The sequence below is a fragment of the Brachycentrus maculatus genome, unplaced genomic scaffold (assembly GCF_059751285.1).
Source record: "Brachycentrus maculatus isolate JH-2025_06_01 unplaced genomic scaffold, ASM5975128v1 h1tg000261l, whole genome shotgun sequence".
Lineage (NCBI taxonomy): Eukaryota > Metazoa > Arthropoda > Insecta > Trichoptera > Brachycentridae > Brachycentrus > Brachycentrus maculatus.
Window position 1 is genome coordinate 1,222,036 of NW_028281012.1, and position 21,885 is coordinate 1,243,920.

The 21,885-nt window shown below is 33.2% G+C and overlaps 1 protein-coding gene across 1 annotated transcript in view; it reads left to right on the forward strand.

Moving 5' to 3' along the window:
- Window positions 1–944: 944 nt before the first annotated feature.
- Window positions 945–21,885, forward strand: part of path (solute carrier family 36 member pathetic) — a 59,478-nt gene continuing 38,537 nt past the window's right edge. Inside the window, exon 1 of the mRNA XM_088266113.1 lies at window positions 945–1,084. The gene's annotated coding sequence lies outside the window, so the exon portion shown is untranslated. The remainder of the gene's footprint in view (window positions 1,085–21,885) is intronic.

A 21,885-nucleotide genomic window follows, 5' to 3' on the forward strand; every position in this document is an offset into this window, starting at 1 on the left:
CTGACCGGAGCATTTCGTCGTAACGTAACACGTTACGATGCGAGCATTCAGACGGTCAGTACACCGAGCCGAGCGCTCCATCCATAGTTTTGGATGCTCGCTGATGCTCGCCGCGAGCGATGTTACGATGAAATGCTCCGGTCAGTCTCCACCTTAACATCATTCTAAGTACGTGCTAAGTTTAAAAAAATCGTTTAATAATTATGAAAATGGTAGTTTTCAAATATTGTTTACGCAGTGAAAAGCTTTGCCTTATTGCCTAGACGAGAGTTGGAATTGGAATCGTACGAGTATTTATGACGGTCAAATACCTATATTATGTAAACCACTACAATCGAATACATAATACATTCTACCTCAACTAAAAATATGGTTTCCAGTCGCAGAAATGTAAATATGTATTCAGTGCCACCTTTGTAAATCTTTCATCTATTCAGAAAAATGTATAGGCAAGGAACAAGTTTTGAATACGAAACAACGTGATCGGTTCCTTTAGAGTCGTGACTAATGGGTAACGGTTTCCCAATTAGTAAAGTATTTTTTCTCGGTTTATATTTCTTTCCAGCTTATTTTTTTTTACGAAAAATTTTTAAAAAATTAATTTCAATATTACGTAATTTAACGTAATATTGGGAGCTAGAAATACGCAATAAGCAACAAAATTTGAGCACCGATTGGCTTCGTGTAATCGAATCCAAAAAATGAACGTATTTTAAAGAAGTCGGTGTTTAATTCGACCGCCCATGTCTAGTTCGCTGGTTCATGATTTCGCCAATGGGGAGAAGTGGCAAACAAAACGGATTACAGCGGCGAACGAACAGTTTCCCTTGTTACCTCGTGGTCTTCGTAGAATTCGGCTCCCATGAGTAGAATGTATGGATTTTCTTTTTTGGCTGTTGTTCATTGCAGAACGAGCGGTAAGTCCCACACAGACGGCACAGCTCATTCCGAGTCGAGTCGCCGGAGCAGCAGTACGTGTCCGTGGCCGCAGCTTGCCGCTCTACCACGTGTGAATAGCTGGCATACCTCTCGCAGAGTGCTTCTCTTCAGTGAGGAGTTCAAACTGGATCCGTAATTTCGACAGGTAAGCTACCCTTCAGTCACTCCCCTTCCGATTTCAGTTGAGTGATGCAATATCGGCGTTTAGCGGGGAATGCTTACAAATACACTTAAATATTTTCTATTATTGGATTACTCTTCTATAATATATAAACAAATCATATTACATACCGAGTATTATTTTTAGATACAGTGTCTTATCTCTATTGATTTGAATGGATCAAATATTTTATGTAATAAAATCTTCGCACGTGAATACTGCCAAGTATTCGTAGGTAAAGACCACGTGTGCAAATTACTGTGTGAATATTTGAACCAAATAATTTAGCAAAATCTTCAAATATGATGTATAATTACAAATTGTTTTGTAAATAAAACAGCAATAACTATAAAATCCAACTGAAACGTATTCTCAGTAAATTTCATCTTGTGAATATCCAACCGTCATCACTGTCAAATAAATTTAAAATAATGTTAAATTTTTACTAGTGAATATTATGAGTTTGTAAAATGGTATTCTTGATACAATAAAATGGCATCACAATTAAAATATCGAAGGGGAATCACCCATAATTTCTTTTAAAAAAGTATTTGCTTTGGTAACTACCAAAAAATACGAACATACTCGTACAATGAATTTACGTAAATGCATACTTTTGAATGAAATTATAACAAAAAAACATTAATCAAGACGTGTGCATTCAAACAAATGTGGTAATTAGTAGTTATTAATAAAATGCATACTTATATGTATATTTCCAAATTTTCAATTTTTTTTTTTAAAACATAAATAACGCGATTCCGTAAATTTTCACCGATGTATTTTCATTAAAAAAAATTTATAAGTTGGTAACAAACATATCGCTCACTCCTTTCAAGAACGTCATAAATCAAAATTCGTCAATTTTCAGTTGTGCATGTTTTCGGAATGCCCAGAAAATGTACTATATCCCAGAAAAAGCGGCATATTTTTAACTTAATATTTACCCGCTACAGGGCAGAAAATGTTGTTTTTGCATTTTGAAGAAAGGTATTGTTTAATTATTTTTTCTAAATATAATAAATATTTTTCAAATGGAGAAAAAACCTTCAGGTTTCATCTCAAAAGATCTGTTGCACAGTAAAAAGTTTAATAAGTAGCTTGATATTCATTTTTAATACATTGTATTATATTTTTAAACTTGGAAAACGTTCTCCTGAAAAATCAAGTTTTTTGATTTATGACGTTCTTGAAAGGATATAGCGATATGTAAATTTTTATTTTATTTTATAGATGTAGTTGATATGAAGTAAATAATAAAGAGTAGATCTTCCTTGGATATGTCGACATTAAAAAATAATAATGAATAATTTTTACGGTAAACTTATTCCACTACACACTACAGGAATAATACCTGTCGGTAACGACCCTTGTCTAGACATCCCTCGTTCAAAACATCCCCTTTCACTTTAATATTCATATATACTTACTTATTAAGGGTACTATCGCACTTCAGAGGGGAAATACTATAGTACTATTTTTTTATTTGCATAATTAATTACTTCTTTGTCCATTTTCTTCATACACTACGTTGGAGATGATGATGCCGGTGCTGTAGCATAATACTTTCTCCATAAATTAAACGATCACATTGTTACCTCCATAATTCTTTTTATTAATAAATTTTTATTTTATTTTTATTTTACAAACGCTGCGAGCTTTAAATCCGGAACTAATTATTCTATGATAATAAAATACATGTCTTGTTTAGTAGATAAATGTATAAGGATTGATTTGCCCCAGCTTCTTTAGTTTTTAGTAAAGTAAGCGCAAAGCTCATATTATCAAAAATTAATTTTTGATAATTTATATAGTGCCATTTTCGTAAAATGCTACCTCAAGGGCGCTTTAGGTAAGGTATATTGCAGAACCTATGAGACTTGTCAAAATAAAATAAATACTATTTTGTAGATAAATGAATAATCATCTTAGATAATTTTCTTTTTACTTTAACCGGTTTTGTGGAATAAAACAAACAAACAAAAGCACAGGAACAGATTTACCATAGAAGGGGAGGTGGGGGAGAGTGGACACCCTAGATGTGGAAACCTTAAAGGGTCACATCTAGGGTTCTTATGCCAAAAAACACTGTATAAGTATTTTTTAAGTTTATATAATTTTGAATTTGTCCAAATACTTGTTCTCAAAATCTGGATTATCTCCAATTACAGGAGTTATTTTTATATTATTTTTTGACATCTCATCAAAGATGAAGAAGATATGGAGGTCTGGGCATTTACGGAGTTGACGTCCGTCATAGGCTGGTTTAAGTAATCACTTTACACACGTGTAACATTTACCAATTCTACCCATTATTGACAACCGCACTACTCAAATTCTTGGAAGTTCTATATATGAACCAATTTTTGAAACATTATTCTTGAATCACTAGAACTTCACTAGAGACATCTCGGCTGTCCAAATTTAAAACACAGTCAGGGACATTTTTTTGTAGTAGGTTTTTTTTTGCATTTTTGGACTAAGTAGACTCTACTTAGTCCAAAAATGCAAAAAAAACGTACTACAAAAAAATGTCCCTTATTGTGTTTTAAATTTGGACAGCCGATCTATTGGTGAGATGAAATTTTTGAGGTTGGTCTCTAATTCGCCCGGACTGTTAAACTTTTGCTAAGGTTGCGTCATACTTTTATCGTTTGACGCTTGCGTACGAGTAAAAATAGGCAGTCACTTATTATTTATTGCCTTTCTCGGAACGAGAGAGCCTTCGAGTTTTAGGAATAATAACAATACAGTATTTTTTGTATTGGATATTTTTTGCATGACCGCCTAACCCAGAAGTCGGCAAACTTATTACCCAAAGAGCCAAATATGCACATTACATCTTAAAAATATTATTTGGAACCAAATATGTTTGCAATTCAAGTACACCTTTATTATAATTTTAAAGCTTTGTTAAATTACGGGTAGGTACACCCAATAAAACTTGATTTCACACATAAGGATTTTATTAACTGTAAAAAAATCATATTATTTTTTGACATCTCATCAAAGATGAAGAAGAATATGGAAGTCTGGGCATTTAGGGGGCTGACGACCGTCATAGGCTGGTTTAAGTGATCACTTTACACACGTGTAACATTCATCAATTCTACCCATTATACACTACTTCTTGGAAGTTAAAATTCTTGGACGCTCTATGTATATGAACCAATTTTGAAACATTATTCTTGAATCACTAGAACTTCACTAGAAACATCTATTGGTGAGATGAAAAGAAGTTTTTTTATTGAGCATAAACTCTTTAATTAGAATGTGAGGTCTGAATCATGGATTATAATCACACACATAAATAATATGAAAATAACTCCTGTAATTGGAGATAATCGAGATTTTGTGAACAAGTATTGTAAGTAGTTTAAGTGATCACTTAACACACGGGTAACATTCACCAATTCTACCCATTATTGACAACCACACTACTCAAATTCTTGGAAGTTCTATATATATGAACCAATTTAGACACCTTTCACTCAATATGTTGTATGTAAAAAAATCTTTGAAAGTAAGATATCCATATGAATACTACTTATTGTGAATAATGCCTTTGCATCTCCTTTGAATTTTTTTTCAAGTCAGGTTTGTATTTCGTTATGTTTGTATGTAGTTATTATATATTAAGTAGCACGTTTCTAGGTTCTCGATATGAAGACGATTTCTCAAAGGGTCACACTTGATAGAGTCGAAAAACCTTCCCGCAAATATTTGTACCGGAGCCGCACTTAAAAGGTCAAAGATCCGCATGTGGCTCCGGAGCCATAATTTGCCGACCCATGGCCTAACCTAACGTGACGCGACGGTTAACGGTTGGCTTGTTTAAATCCAGTCGGTATTATGTGTTCACAAACGTTCATACGGCAGTAAAGTCCCTCAATGGGATGTCTTTTCAATTTTTTTTTACCCATAACTGTTTCATCGCTAAATATGGTCAAATTTGTCAACCAAATCATTGGGTAATATCGACGTGCCCTACGTAAAGTGATCTAACTACATTTTTATCAATTTTGAGATATTTGGTGTATGTTATCAACTGACCGTTATCTACAAATATAAACAAACAAAAAATATATAAAATAAATTACGCCTAGTTTTCAGGCGTGTAAGACGCCATCTACATCGAATTTTTGAAATGAACTGAACTCCTAAAACGCTAACTACTTAATTTTGACAAGGCATAAAATTTTAAAAACGATTTAATACATAATTTTATCGTGTATTTGAATATATAATACTAGTTTAGAATTTCAGATAAAACCGTTAATTAATAATAAAAAAATACATTGAAAAAATCATCTAAGCTCTCTCCTGTAAAGTAACAAATTTGCAGATAGGGTACTTTACGTAGGGGCCGTCAGTATATTGTGGATGCTTCGAAGTTAAAGTACATAATAGCAGCTATACCAGTATAAGTCAAAGTTTGTCCTAAAACTAAAATAATTGATTGATCATTTATTATGCGTCTCAAAAGTTACATTTGGATCTATAGTTAAAATAAAAACCATTAAAAAGTCAGTATGATCAAGGTCAATTTTTGCATGTTTTCGTCTTAACTTGCCTAAAAATGATTGCGAAATTTATACACTACTAATGTGTACGAGTTGGTTGAAGGTTAACGTAAATTTGGAATAATATCGGTCTTTTAGGGGTCGTTATCAAATAGGGCTAATCATTTGCGCCCAGTAAGCAATATTTACGGATACGTGGAGTGGAGTGAAAATGAGCCTTGAATCCGAGGGTAGATCGAATGGGGCCACCAACTGTCTGAGGCATATTACCGAACTATCGCTAGAATGACGAAAATATCTACAAGCTATTAATAAACAAAAAACTACCCGTTTTATTTGAAGTCTGTCTTCACCAAAATGGTACACTGGGCACCTCGTTGGATCAACCCCACGTACCGTGTTCTGCTTGTCCTACTTTCCTTTCCATATAGTAGCGATATGCTTCATCCTGAGTTCCTTTACTGACATCATCTGTATCCCATCTAAAACACTTTTATTCACCTTGGCTTCATGATTTGCCGATCCGATGTGGTACTCTATGCACCGTCTGAGTGCGGACCGAGGTTTAAGATAAAAACATGTTTATCATTACTCTTCTTATTTTTATTATTTTTTCTATGCAACGCGGTAGAACGGCTTTCCATTAGTTAGACTTTTTTTTATAATTTTCAAAATTAATTAGACGAAATAATGGTTGTGCTTACGTAATTACAATCTGTATTTATATAATTCGTCAAAATGATATAATATAGTATAGTACTATTTAAAAGGATTGACATGAAGTGAGTTCCGGGATATTTTTTAATTAAAAAAAAAACCCGCTCCAATTTCCTACAAAGTAGACAAATCGGAACTGTCTGTTGATATGTTACCATATCGCTCACTCCTTTCAACGCCATATATCAAAAATCGTAAACTTTCAGTTATGCATGTTTTCGGAATGCCCAGAAAATATACTATATCCCAGCAAAAGTGGCTTATTTTTAACTTAATTTTTACCCGCTACAGGGTAGAAAGTGTTGTTTTTGCATTTTGAAGAAAAGGTATTGTTTAATTATTTTTTGAAATTTACTAAATATTTTTGGAATGGAGAAAAAACATTCAGGTTTTACCTAAAAAGATCTGTTGCACAGCAAAAAAGTTTAATAAGTGGCTTGATATATATTTTTAATACATTTCATTATATTTTTAAACATTAAAAACGATCTCCTGAAAAATCAAGTTTTTTGACATATGACGTTGTTGAAAGGAGTAAGCGATATCTATAAAATGTCAGCGTTTACCGATAAAAAAATAAAACGTTACTTTTCTACTAACAAATATGTAGAAGTAAATTTATCACTCATATTTTTTTTAAGCGGAGGGTTGATCACCTTTCCTTCGTGTGTAAACGATCAAGACAACACTGTGTTCATATGAAGCAGTGCCCTATGCACCATTGGGGTGCGGATAAGGGTTTTATTATAATTTATTATTTTTTTATGTAATAGTGTAGCGTACAGCCACAAAAACGCAGTAAGTGCATTTATTACGTACGTATAAAGGCGCGCAGTGAGTCAAAAATTCACACAATAGTGTAAATACGTCTATTTGCTGTCGTTTCTGATAAGATTAGACTCCTAGAGTAATAACAAGAGTGCCGGCGATCATATCGCGCACTTGACTATCCGAAGTCCGTTATTAGCCCGCCAAGGGAATTTTTTATCTCATTTTTATAAATACGTGTATATCGAGCGTCGAGGATTGTATAAGATTCAAAGATATACAGTAGAACTTCGATTGTTCTGATTTCTGCTAACGAACCTGGCTACTCGAGAAAATAATTAATCTATTTATCGATTTGACGTTTAATTTGTAGACCTCCATTTTAATTGAAGTATTAGTTGTTAAATCAAACACAGATTTTTTGAGTCTTCTAAGTTTAGTGCCCGTAAACTTAGTAGACTAAAAAAATCTGTGTTTTAACCAACTAACTAACTTACCATCTCGCCTCTTCCACGTTCATGCACCTCCTCATACATACCCGCCGATTGTAACGACTCCTAACCTGACCACTTTCAAGTATTTGGCATACCTGGCACCATGGCACGAGCCATGTTTTTCTCGGTCTTCCTCTGCTCCTTTTTCCAATTACATTCGCCTCATAAATTTGTTTTACCGTTCTACATCTGTGTTTGGATTTAATAATTAATACATAAAACAATTAACAGCATAAATAATATTTACTTACTTCAATTTCTGTCCAGTATTGAACAAAGGTATTTCTCTTGGACTTCCACAGTTATCTGTTGGATGCGACTCTCTTCCAGTGCAGGCCACTTTTTTAATGTCATCGGACCATCTTGTCTGGGGCCTACCCTCGCTTCTGCGTCCTGTTCGAGGCCTCTAGCCTATTTGGTCCATCTGTCCTCAGATGTACGTGTCACATGACCTGCTCAGTTCCACTTTTGTTCCGCGATTTTTGACCCACATCTGTTACTTTGGTCTTTTCTCTTATCCAAACATTAGTTTTTCGGTCTTTGAGGGATAAGTTCAGCTTCCTTTTCTCCATTGTTCTCTTTAATGAATGTACTTAAATGTACCCTGAATGTACTCAAATGTGCAAAGGGTTAATTTTATTATTAATTATGAGAATAATAATAATAAAACCCTTAGCCGCACCCCAATGGTGCATAGGGCACTGTGTCGTATATAAAGGGAGTGTTATCTTGATCGTTCACACATGAAGGAAGGGTGATCAGCCCTCCGCTTCAGGTACCAGTCCATGGTAATATTGAATAAATATTACAGTGAAAAAATCACTTATATTTATTTTACCCCCCTTGGGAATCGAACCCGGGACCTCCGGAACGGTAGCCGAGCGTGCTGACCATTACACTACGGAGGCGGACAAAATTAAGATCTTAAAGATGACTAGGAATTATTTGAAGGGATGCAGACTATGTGAGTGAAATAGATCGAAGTGAAGGAACATTTTCTTTGTGGTAAAGGAAATATAAAACGAAAATGGTGAATAGAAACAATCGCTAGAGTACACGGGGTTGATAATCGTTATCATACTAGTTTAATTCACTTGGACAATAATGTGTAAAAAACATTGATGACATGTACGTTTTACGAGTTTAGAATACATTAGTAAGAGTATTTGAGACGTGTACGCGAATTTTCTGAATATTTAAAGAAGGTTTTCGTTTTACGAAAATTCAATCGAATCATTAAAAAAAGATAAAGAAGTTATTATGATGGGCTAATAGAAATTTACAGGGCATACATGTCATCAGCTCATTTTAAGTGATTACTTTATACGCCGCGTAACATCCTGCATTCTACCCACGGTTGACAATCATAAAACTCAAATTTGTTGTATACATTTCATATCGCTCACTCCTTTCAAGAACGTCATAAATCAAAAATCGTCAATTTTTAGTTGTGCATGTTTTCGGAATGCTCAGAAAATGTACTATATCCCAGCAAAAGAGGCATATTTTTAACTTAATATTTACCCGCTACAGGGTAGAAAGTGTTGTTTTTGCATTTTGAAGAAAATGTATTCTTTCATAATTTTTCTTAATATACTAAATATTTTTCAAATGGAGAAAATTATTTATTTATAAAATTATTATTCTTTAAAAACGTTCTCGTGAAAAATCAAGTTTTTTGATTTATGACGTTCTTGAAAGGAGTGATCGATATAACCGAAACATTTTTCAATGCAAATTTCAGGGTTGCTATCTGTCAAACAAAACTTCACTCAATTGAAATTTCACTTCTATCAATTGAGCCGGTAAAGATGACATTTTCTTTCTAAACATATGTTAGACATAGCTCGTTTGTATAGATTTCCTCCTTAATTTTTATTTCCATTTAGATCAGTAGCGCCAAGGAGACATTGTGACGGGATTCGAGGTTCTACTACATTTCTCTAGAATATGAAATCTAAAGAATACTCTCTTCGTCTATGAGAAGATGAAACTATTAGCTCTGTTTACTCCAAATATCTATTTACTGCCGGTTCTAATAATAGAATCGTAACAAATATCTAATCTGGAAAATCAATACGAAGCATGGAGTAATAATTATATGTAGAGATGTCACTCGACGCAAAATTATTAAATATAAGTTCGATTCGGTACGGGATTGTGTACTAAGTATTTTAGTCAGGGCTAGTAATAATCGGAGAGTCAGTTAATACTTCCATATTCTTCTTCGTCTATGTTGAGATGTAAAATAATGTAAAAAATAACTCCTAATTGGAGTTAATCCTGAATTGTGAACAAGTATTTGGTCAAATTATAAGCTAAAATAAAAGTGGAAAATGATGTTTTCAAGTGTTTCTCTAGTATGTTAATATAATCCTGGATTCGGACCTCCCATACAAAGGAAAGAGTTTCGACTTAATGAAAGCTTTCCTCATCCCACCATAGAAATATCTCGCATACTGTGTCACGAGTTTGATCAATATATCTAGAAGTTTCAAGAATTTGAGTAGTGTGGTTGTCAATCACGGGTAGAATTGGTGAATGTTACACGCGTGTAAAGTGATCACTTAAATCAGCCTATGTCGGCCGAAAGCCCTGTGAATACCCAGACTTCCATATTCTTCTTCATTTATGTTGAGATGTCAAAAAGAATGTAAAAAAGTTCTGCTGGTATTATTTGCACTAGCAGAATGCAGTCAGCTAACGTCGACTAACATATGCCAGGTTGGCCATTAAGTCCAACATTAGTCGGCCCAGCGAAATGAAGACTAGTAGCATACAAACATGACCTTATACATGCAAAGCACCTTTTATTCTTATGGAAATTTTGAAGTCTGCGGTAAAAGGTGCTTAAATGGATCAATAGCCGGATTCACAGCATCATTACACTTTAATTCAATTCAAATTATTTATTTATAATTAACATGCGCATTACAAACTTAAAATTTAAAGCAAAAATAAGCAAAAAATACTATTGCTAAAGGTGTAGAAGAATCCCGCTTCGGTCAACTCTTTCAGACACATGGAACAGATCAATATCCAATGAGATATTGTTCAACATAACGGTAGCTCTTCATACAGGCATAACCATCGGCAGGTCATGTGTATAGGAATGTGAAACAATCTATGCCGACGCTGTCTTAGGTAACTATCGGGAACATACAGACCAATGCTCCGGATAATTTCAGGATTATCGATCATACTGCGCAACAATCGATAAAAATGCGTAATCAAATACACATTCCTTCTAGTCGGGTAGAGCCAAGGATAATAGCCGTATTTTCTCATGTAGAGATACCTCAGAAACTTCTTTTGGACTTAGAACCTTTAGACTCGCGGCGAACATACAGTACATGATATTTGAATGATTTAATACTTTACATTATAGGTGTCTCAACAGATATGAAGCATCTATTTTTATACGAAGGGAATGTCTTAACATCCTAGTGCTTACGACTCGAGACTTCTAAAGCTGTCACAATTTTTTTAAAATTTATCATACACATAATAACACATTAAAATCAGTTACTCACTTAGTTTTCCCGTGCATAGGCACATTATACAATATTTACTTAAAAAATTATATGAACGAAAATTGTTTATGACATGCAATCAAATACGATATGGCTGAACGATGTGATCCATTTCAAAACTACACACCTCCATTATCTATTTATGAATAATTCTTATATACTATGTTTGTATTTTAGTGACTTTATGCAGGTTGTACGACTTTATTGCGTAATAATCAAAGTTCTTTTGGCCATAAAATGTATGTCTTAAGTTGCGTTTGATGAACCATTTATGATTTATAGTAATTACAATGCGGAAAATAAGAAAAAAATACCCTTGTTTTCTTACAACGGTCATGTAAAAGTAAATGGTAAATATATCAAATAATATGGTATGAATGAGCTTTTTTAAAGGTTCTAGTAATAAATGTATCGACCCTTGCGAGCGACCGATGCCGGTGACCGCCGCTTGTTGAGTTTCCCTATCAAGTTACACAAAACCTATATTACATACAAATTGTACTTAATAAATGCATTACGAGTTGAACAAACGACTTAGTCGATTTCAACGCGTCAGAAATGTTTCCACTTCAAGGTGCAATGTCGTATTAAATTTATAGGGCAATTCAAATAAGAGAGGTACTTTTTGTTTGTTGCCTGCAGGTCTTAAACGCACTCTCGGTTATTTTTAAAAGATAATATATCGCTCACTCCTTTCAAGAACGTCATAAATAAAAAATCGTCAAATATGAGTTGTGAATGTTTTTGGAATGCCCAGAAAATGTACTAAATCTAAGCAAAAGAGACATATTTTTAACTTAATATTTACCCGCTACAGGGCAGAAAGTGTTGTTTGTGCATTTTGAAGAAAAGGCATTGTTTAATTATTTTTTTAAATATACTAAATATTTTTCAAATGGAGAAAAAACCTTCAGGTTTTATCTAAAAAGATCTGTTGCACAGTAAAAAGTTCAATGAGTGGCTTGATATTTATTTTTAGTACATTGTATTATATTATTAAACTTTAAAAACGTTCTCCTGAAAAATCAAGTTTTTTGATTTATGACGTTCTTGAAAGGAGTGAGCGATATGTTGTATTATGTATAATCACAAATACCTGGAACTCTCGATCTGTTCTATGAGCTAGTTACTGAACCCAAGGGGTTTCTGGGCGTATTCGAATGAAATGTTACACGGCATGTGAGTTTTCGAGACCGTGATTTTAAGCCCCATTTATGTGGAATACCCATTTACCCTGTCGATTATTAATTGAAGATGCTTGATGTAGTCATCGATTGCAACAGAATTATCTTCGTACTCTTGGTCGCAGTGTTTCTGGGATAAGAAGATAGTTATTTCTCTATTAGATGGTAATGACTTTCCATGAATAAAATCCATGAGGTTGATGCGGAGGATCAGTCTTAGTAGAGATCCCAAACAATCTGTGACAACTTGGTCAATTGTCATACGGCGTTCGCTATTTAGATGAAGAATCTCAATAAGCTTCACTAGCTTCGAGGGCGCCGCAAACGCTTGATTCACGTTCCAGAGATAGGCTTTTGCGGACTATCAAACTCATTTCCATAATGTACTAAGCACATCGCCAGAGAACTGTTAAGTTTCTGACTCTTTTGTAGAATTTAGCGTATATTATGGAGAAAAAATACAGTAAAAACCAACCTTGTTACGCCACTCGTCTCATTATCGTACCTTCAATTTTCCCAACGTAGGTACCGCGTTAACAGTGAGTTTTTTTCAGCATAGATACCGCGCCTTTTTGACACTTTTACCTACTGATCTAGTGGATTTAATACTCAAAAGTTAAACTAACTAACTAACCATTACGGTAGGCAGAGAAGATTAAACGCCACACCACCCTGTCTTTGCAAACATTCTTTGCCTCTTCTACATTCATGCATCTCATCATACATACCCGACGATTATTACGACTCCTGACCCGGCCGCTTTCAAGTATTTGACATACCTGATTGTGCCAAGTTTTCCTCGGTCTTCCTCTATAACCTTCCTTCCTCTATAACATTCCTTCATAACAACGCTAATAACAAAAATAACTGCTAAACAATTGTTTCTTGAACGAACAAAGGTAAGATATACAAAATGCAAAAATATGTAAATATCAGGAGGTAAGAATTACATAGAAAGGATACAGGGGTGAGAATTGGCCTAAACTCTTTTTTAAATGAACTTTTCATTACATGATCAAATATAAACGGGAATTCTAAATTCGGGTACTAGTATACTTAAATTTAAACCATTATTGAGCTTTAGTAACACTTGTATAATTATTACACTTTTTGAGTTTCATTATTGCTAGTACACGCACACGTGAAAGTCATTATATCAAAGCTTTTTTAAGTCGTCGTAATGAATAAATAGCTAGTCATGATCGCGAAACCAGAAATACTCGTTTATAAATAAGTGATAAGTCATTCCCCTTATACTATTAGCCTGATTTTAAGAGATTTTTCTAAATTACGCGATTAATGTATGCGAAAATTATCTTTCGGTTTCCGCGGTTAACTTTTGCCAGACAAATTGACCCAATTGAGTAAGCGGTGACTGACCGGTCGAAATAATAGACAAGTCACTGCATGATTTTTTTTAAATATTCACAACATTTTTGTTGTTTCCAAATTCTTGTCCACTTATTGAATATTGTCCGATAAATTAAGGTCTATAAATAATAAAGGTCTGCCCATTATTGATCCATATTGCATCAATTCTTGAAACCTGTATAACATACATATATTTAACGGTCTTAGATCAGTGGTTCTGAACCTTTTTGAAGTCAGGGAGTACTTTTGATTATAAAGTAAATTCAGGGTACACCAAAACATTAACTATCAAAGAACTTTTATTTAAAATAAAAGTGATTAATTTATTTTAACAAGTTAAAAATTGCATTAATTTAAAAACATAAATACTCCCATGAAAACATTGTGACACCTGAGCTTGTCGACTTTTACAAATTTCAGCGATATTTGGTCTATATTTGATATACAGGCTACTCTCATTTCTTCATCCAAATTGCTTCACAATTGGTTCACAAATCAAGGGTCACAAATCCTTTCCATGAACCTATAGATAGAGCACCGTCTGTATAAATTGCTACACATAACGGTAAGGTTTTGGATACATTCCTGAATTATGGCCGATTTTTACGCCATCAGTTGAACGTTAAATTACGTCTATTCGGTAAAAAACAACATTTTGAGTCTGTCAAAATGTTGTAAATAAATTATCTGGTCAAATTTTGAGCTTGAATAATAAAAATGATATTCATATTTTCTGGCATTTCTCATGTGTGTGATATAAATCCAGGATTCGGACCTCACATACTAATAAAAGAGTTTCTGCTCGACAAGTAGCTTCTTTTCATCTCACCAATAGATGTCTCTAGTGAAATTCTAGTGATTCAAGAATAATATTTCAAAATTGGTTGATATATCTAGAACTTCCAAGAATTTGATAAGTGTGGTTGTTAATAATGGGTAGAATTAGTGAATGTTACACGTGTGAAAAGTGATAACTTAAACCAGCCTATGACGGTCGTCAGCCCCGTAAATGCCCAGACCTCCATATCTTCTTCATCTTTGATGAGATCTCAAAAAATAATATGAAAATAACTCCTGTAATTGGAGATAATCCAGATTTTGAGAACAAGTATTTGGACAAATTCAAATAATATTTAAAAAAAATTATTCTTTGATTTTATTTTAGGTATCATAAAGTTCCTGATAATTTTGATTGACTTGTTTGCAAAATGTCCAAGAAGTTCAAAAGTACGTAGAGTAAAAGTACATAGTTTACTCTTGCATGGCTAAAATTAGTTGACACTTTAATTTTAGCCCTAGAGCCGAGGACACGTCTGTCTGTCATATGATAGGTTAAGTTAAACGCATAATGTTCCCTATTAAACTTGGTTTCACATTCCATTTTCTAAAATTGTCATTTTCAACAGACATGCGATTATTCGCACATGTCACGCACATGTAGAATTTTTTTTAGTGCAGTCCGGAAACGTTAGAGTAGGTATTACGTCACCATCCGAAGGAGATAATATCCGAGTAGCGTTGCAACTCAGTCGTTGAAATGATATACATAATACAACCATAAAAAGTCTTTAACTCTAACACTATATTTGTATACACATAGTAAGTAAACATTCGTCAGGCGGACTACGCAATTAAAAACGTGAAAATTATCGAAAGTATTTATTAAAAATAGTAACTGGTTACATGATACTTGAGTTTGGTTTATTAGGAATGAATGCTAGAGACATTTAACAATAAATCACCTCCTTGATAATAATTAGGACTAAATAGTTTTTTCCTCATAGTGACCGGGTTTCATCGTTACCGACATTATCTGACATCACCAGTCTGATAATGTCGGTAACGACGAAACCCGGTACTTGACAAATCAAATATATGTGGAAAAGACCATATAGTTAATATTTTATTATTTGAAATGCAGTTCCACCAAGAAATTTCGGTTCAAAACTTAAATAAAAAATACATAAATTGTTCCGCTCTCTAGAAAGAAGTTTCAGACGAGTTTCCTTATGTCATAATTCGACAACGAAATTACTAGGACAACATATTTTGTAGGAGCAAGTGAACTAGTTTGACGGGATACCATATACCGGTTCTCTGGCAGAGTGAAGAGCATAAACCATTTCGCTCACTGCTTTCAAGAACGTCATAAATCAAAAATCGTCAATTTTCAGTTGTGCATGTTTTCGGAATGCCCAGAAAATGTACTATATCCCAGCAAAAGAGGCATATTTTTAACTTAATATTTACCCGCTACAGGGCAGAAAGTGTTGTTTTTGCATTTTGAAGAAAAGGCATTGTTTAATTATTTTTTTTAAATATACTAAATATTTTTTAAATGGAGAAAAAACCTTCAGGTTTTACCTAATAAAGATCTGTTGCACAGTAAAAATATCAATAAGTGGCTTGATATTTATTTTTATTACATTGTATTATATTTTTAAACTTTTAAAACGTTCTCCTGAAAAATCAAGTTTTTTTTTATTTATGACGTTCTTGAAAGGAGTGAGCAAGTTTGGTTTTGCGTTCTGCCATAACGGTTCTATGTTTATGGGATATGTTGATGGTTTTACTACAGACTACAGATCCCATGACCGTTTCGAAATAAAATCGTTAACTTTATCCGCAAACAAGAATGCAGAGCATCATCGTCTGAACACACTGAAGTCACCTGACTGACTATGTAAATTAATAGACAAAGTAAATATTTGTAGTGCTTATGCTAGAGTGATTTGTGATTTTTATACATAATCTGTATTTTCAATTATTACCTTTGATATCTCAAAATATATGAAGAAGATTATAAAAGTCTGGGCATTACTCGGCTGTCCAAACTCAAAACACAGTAAGTGACATTATTTTTGTAGTACGTTCTTTTTGCATTTTTGTAAGTAGATTCTACTTAGTCCAAAAATGCAAAAAAAAACGTACCACAAAAAAACTGTCCCTTCCTGTGTTTTAAGTTTGGACAGCCGTACAGGGCTTACGACCTGTCATAGGCATACATTAACCCTCTGCACCCGTGTAACATTCACCATTCTACCCATGATTGACAACCACACTACTCAATTTTTGTAGGCCATGTGTATATGATCCATCTTTTCAATTCAATTTCAATTCAATTCAATCTTATGACGTTCCGTGATTGAGTTCATAACACCCATCTATATTCTTCTTCTTATTATTTTTGTAGACCCTAGGGATCTGTTTGTGCCTCCGCATGTAGCTTTTGGGATGTTGACTTCCAGCTGTCTTTCCATCTTTTCGGAGGTCTGCCTGGGGGTCTGCGTCCTTCAGGGTTACCTTGAAGCCATCTATGATTGGATTAATACTTTTATTTAGTAGAGACTATATTTGTGATATTAGGGATGTCTTTGGCAGTGCACAATGGAGCCCTGGTACCAACTTGACGTGAATCATGGTGTTTACTAAAGAAGGATGAAAGTACACTAAATAAGTCGAGATCGCAATCTCTCTGTGCGGGAAAAAGATGTATGATAGAGATTTGAATGGTGAAACAATAAAAGATTGCAAAGCAAATTCAGAAAGGTGTGTTCAGATGGATAAGACATGAGGAAAGAACGGATAAACAAATTTATGTGGCGAAAGTAGTTGGAAATATGTATGTAAATGAAGTCAGGTAAGGATTCGAAATATTCGGCGGGTATGTATGAAGAGATGTATGAATATGGAAGAGATGCGGAATGTTTGCATAGACAGAGTTGTATGGTGTGCGAGAAGCAGTGTGATGGTTAGTTTTATATCCTTAAAAATACCTGTGTAAAAGATAATCATTAACAAAATCCGACATCTCTTTCTGGTTAAAAACATGTTTACATGTATGTAGTAAACATTGTAACCACGTAGTGTAGATAGGCTTAACTTTATCGCCATTATAACTACATAGTGTAAATACGTTCAACTATATCGCCATTATAACTACGTAATGTACAATAGATACGTTTAACTTTATTCCCATTATAACTACGTAGTGTAGATACGTTTAACTTAATCGCCATTATAACAACGTAGTGTACATATTTTCAGTTTTATCACCATTATAACTACGTAGTGTAGATACGTTCAGTTTTATCGCCATTATAACTACGTAGTGTAGATACGTTTACTACGTAGTGTAGATATGTTTAACATTATTATTATTATAACTACTTAGTGTAGATACGTTTAACTTTATCGCCATTATAACTACGTAGTGTAGATACGTTTAACTTTATCGCTATTATAACTACGTAGTGTAGATACGTTTAACTTTATCGCTATTATAACTACGTAGTGTAGATATGTTTAACTTTATTGCTTTTATAACTACGTAATGTAGATACGTTTAACTTTATCTCCATTACAACTACGTCGTGTAGATACGTTTAACTTTATCGCCATTATAACTACGTTGTGTAGATAAGTTCAACTTTATCGCCATTACAGCGACCGGTGCAATGTTAAAAACTATACACTTTAGTTGCGTGGGTTAGCTCTTGGCGCGATGGGCAGTAAATATTATTCAACTCGACGATACATTGTTGTCACATATGTATCTACCTCACACAGGACATGTCAAAAACATTCGCCAAATTATGTTTTTTAAAATCCAAAATGTTTTTTTTTGCAAAATGACTAACCATTTTTATTTTTGTGCGCTATTTAGTTCGGAGTCTAGTATATTAACTAATTTGTCTTCGAAGAGAAAAAGATCGAAGAGGTTAAGTTGGGATACCTTTTGACATACTCTTTCTCTACGTCAGTCACATTAAATTACTCTTATTCTCTTTTTTATTTCACTTCCATCGCGTATTATGTTACTGTAGTACTGCAGGCGCATTTTTTTTATTAAATATAAATGATGTTCAAATTTAATATTTAATATGATATTTTAAATATGTGAAAGGTGCCTAATAAAGATTTAAATATTTAAAAATGAAAATGTATTTTTACCACCATGTGGAATTTTGGTGTATTGCATAATTTAATTCGCAGTATTATCTGCCATTACTCGTAGTTAGACAATATGTTAACGCTTGTTTAAGAGAAATTAAATTAAAAATATGTTAAAATTTGAGTGTTACGACTAGTTTCGCAAGCTACAGATGCTTCCATCTACGGGTTTGGATATAAACTAAAGCATTAACAAGGATGAATAATTATCTATATTGATAGAGGTGGGAGGGATGATAGGTGAGGGGGGAGTTAGTTAGGGGGTGAATTTTGGGAATAACGGTAACATGGAAAGCAAAGGTGAGGAATTTTGAAATAATAAATTATTTATTAAATTTTTATTAGAATTTAAGTTTTTATGAATTTCTAAATTTTCAACGCTATTTATTAGACGTTTACATATTTAATACTGGGTGTAATAATTTGAATTTATGTGAGATGAATGAGTTATTTGTATCCATTATGTGTGAAAACTAGTCGTAACAATATCATACTCGTAACAATATAATAAGTGTTAAAAAACTCTATAATACTCAAGTGTTTTATTTGTAATTTCATTAATTGTTTTCTGCAGTCACTTTGTGGTAAAATCTATCCATTTTTAATTTAAGTTTTACTAAGTGTCACAGTAGATTTTAAGAAATAGTGGTATTTACTAAGTAAAACGACAGTTAAATAAGTTTTATTTTTAATTTAATCATGTCTTACCACAAAGTGAATGCCGAAACAATAAAATTGACGAAATTACCGATGAAACCCAATTTTTCTCATAAATGACACTTTCTTAAATTAGCAAAAATAACTTAGCTGCGCTGCATATGCAGTCTAAAAAACTAGGCTACGTGAAGTTATAGTTACGGCCCGGATAGTCTATTTTAACTGTTTTCACACTATTATATCTTAGGGCAGGGCAGTAGACTCACATATGTATGTTGACACATACAAAATATAGGTTTCGCTTCATTTGCAAACCAGATATTGGAATAAATATATTTTTTCACGCAAAATTGTGCATTATTTACCTAAAGTAAAAAGAGAAAAAGCCAATAAATCGTCGGGTAGTTACTAAGTCAGCCGTGAGCTAAGTCCGAAAATGCGACAACTAGAAGAATCAATGAAATTTCAAAAAAATAAAATATTTTGCATGTTTTTGATTGGCACCTGCAAAATATTCAATTATGGCGAGCGCGATACATACATATCGCTCACTCCTTTAAAGAACGTCATAAATCTTCAATTTTCATAAAATCGTCAATTTTCAGTTGTGCATGTTTCGGAATGCCCAGAAAATGTACTATATCCCAGCAAAAGGGGCATATTTTTAACTTGATATTTACCCGCTACAGGGCAGAAAGTGTTGTTTTTGCATTTTGAAGAAAAGGTATTGTTTAATTATTATTTAAAATATTTCCAATTGGAGAAAAAACCTTCAGGTTTTACCTTAAAAGATCTGTTGCACAATAAAAAGTTCAATAAGTGGCTAAATATTTATTTTTAATACATTGATTATATTTTTAAACTTTAAAAACGTTCTCCTGAAAAATCAAGTTTTTATTTTATTTATGGCGTTCTTGAAAGGAGTGAGCGATATATTAATATTGTTATATTAAGACTGATTACCAAGTAATATCATTTTTTATGGACGTTATCATATTGTCTGAGAATGCTAATTAAAATACTGCTAATTGCTAATTAAAATATCCTTTTAGAGCCGTAACTTGACAATTTGGCATGCATTCGCGTCGCATTGGATTCAACATATTCATTCAAGGCATGTTCTTCTACCGGCAGTTAAAACAGTGAGAGTAAGAAAAATACTAAAAATGCCGTATCATTTAATTTTTATCCAGATAATTTAATCACAGTAAAGAAGGATTTTACGAAAATTACGCTTTGTAAATTTATATCATAAGTGTATCAACCTGAGACGAAACTTTAATCGTCTTACACAAATGAAAATGGAAGCCTAAACATCATTGAAATCCCTTTTTTATTATTTTTTGAAAGATGTACCTTATTTGTGGAGGTCCTCACCAAAAAGTTACATTTCCACAAAAAATCCTCTAAATGCAAATCTGTTATGTTTACTGTATCCTTTCTAAATCTCAATTAAAGTTGGGACAAAACATGACCAATCCTGTGTTTAACCAATATGAAATCATTAAATCGCACCAAAACATAACAATTTCACAAGATAGAATCCCTGATTACTTAAAATCATTTATAATCGAAATGTAATGTTTTTGTGAGAACCTCCACATTTATGTATTGTCATAATCCAACAGTATATCTTGCCAAATGCCAGGTCGTAAGCCATGGGATACTCAGACTACCGTCTTCCATAAATTATCCAAATTAATATTATGAGACTCAGAGAGAGTACAGTACATATAAAACATATGTAGAGTACATATATAGCTCACTCCTTTCAAGAACGTCATAAATCAAAACTCGTCAATTTTTTGTGCATGTTTTCGAAATGCCCAGAAAATGTTCTATATCCCAGCAAAAGAGGCATATTTTTAACTTAATATTTACCCGCTACAGGGCAGAAAGTGTTATTTTTGCATTTTGAAGAAAAGGCATTGTTTAATTTTTTTTAAATATTCTAAATCTTTTTCAAATGGAGAAAAAAAACCTTCAGGTTTTACCTAAAAAGATCTGTTGCACGGTAAAAAGTTCAATTAGTGGCTTGAAATTTATTTTTAATACATTGTCTTATATTTTTTAACTTTAAAAACGTTCTCTTGAAAAATCAAGTTTTTGTTTATTTATGACGTTCTTGAAAGGAGTGAGCGATATGTAGAGAACATATAAAAGATTTTTATTTTAAATATTTATTTCTTTATTTCATCTTATTAATTAATTAAGTTATTTTTAAACATTCGTGAATCAAACGTTTTTTTTTTTAATAATTCAAGTCCTTTAAAAAATCTGCACTATTTGGCCACCGCACACCACACACATCGTCAAATGGATTGACTCGCGTCTGAATTCCCTTTTTGTGCGTCGTCCCTTCTTTGAACTAAAAATAGAGTTCCGAGTCACCCGATCCGGTGTATAATTAGTAATTAGAAGTGTATATCCGGAATGGCGGTGTTGAAGAATGTGCCAAATAATACCACAGTTGACTGGCGATTAGTGGTATCATAGCGTGTCTGATACAAAACTCGACGTCACAGCTTCGATGTATTGTAGAATAATGCACAAGAGAGAAATCGCGGTCTTGGCCATATTAATGTG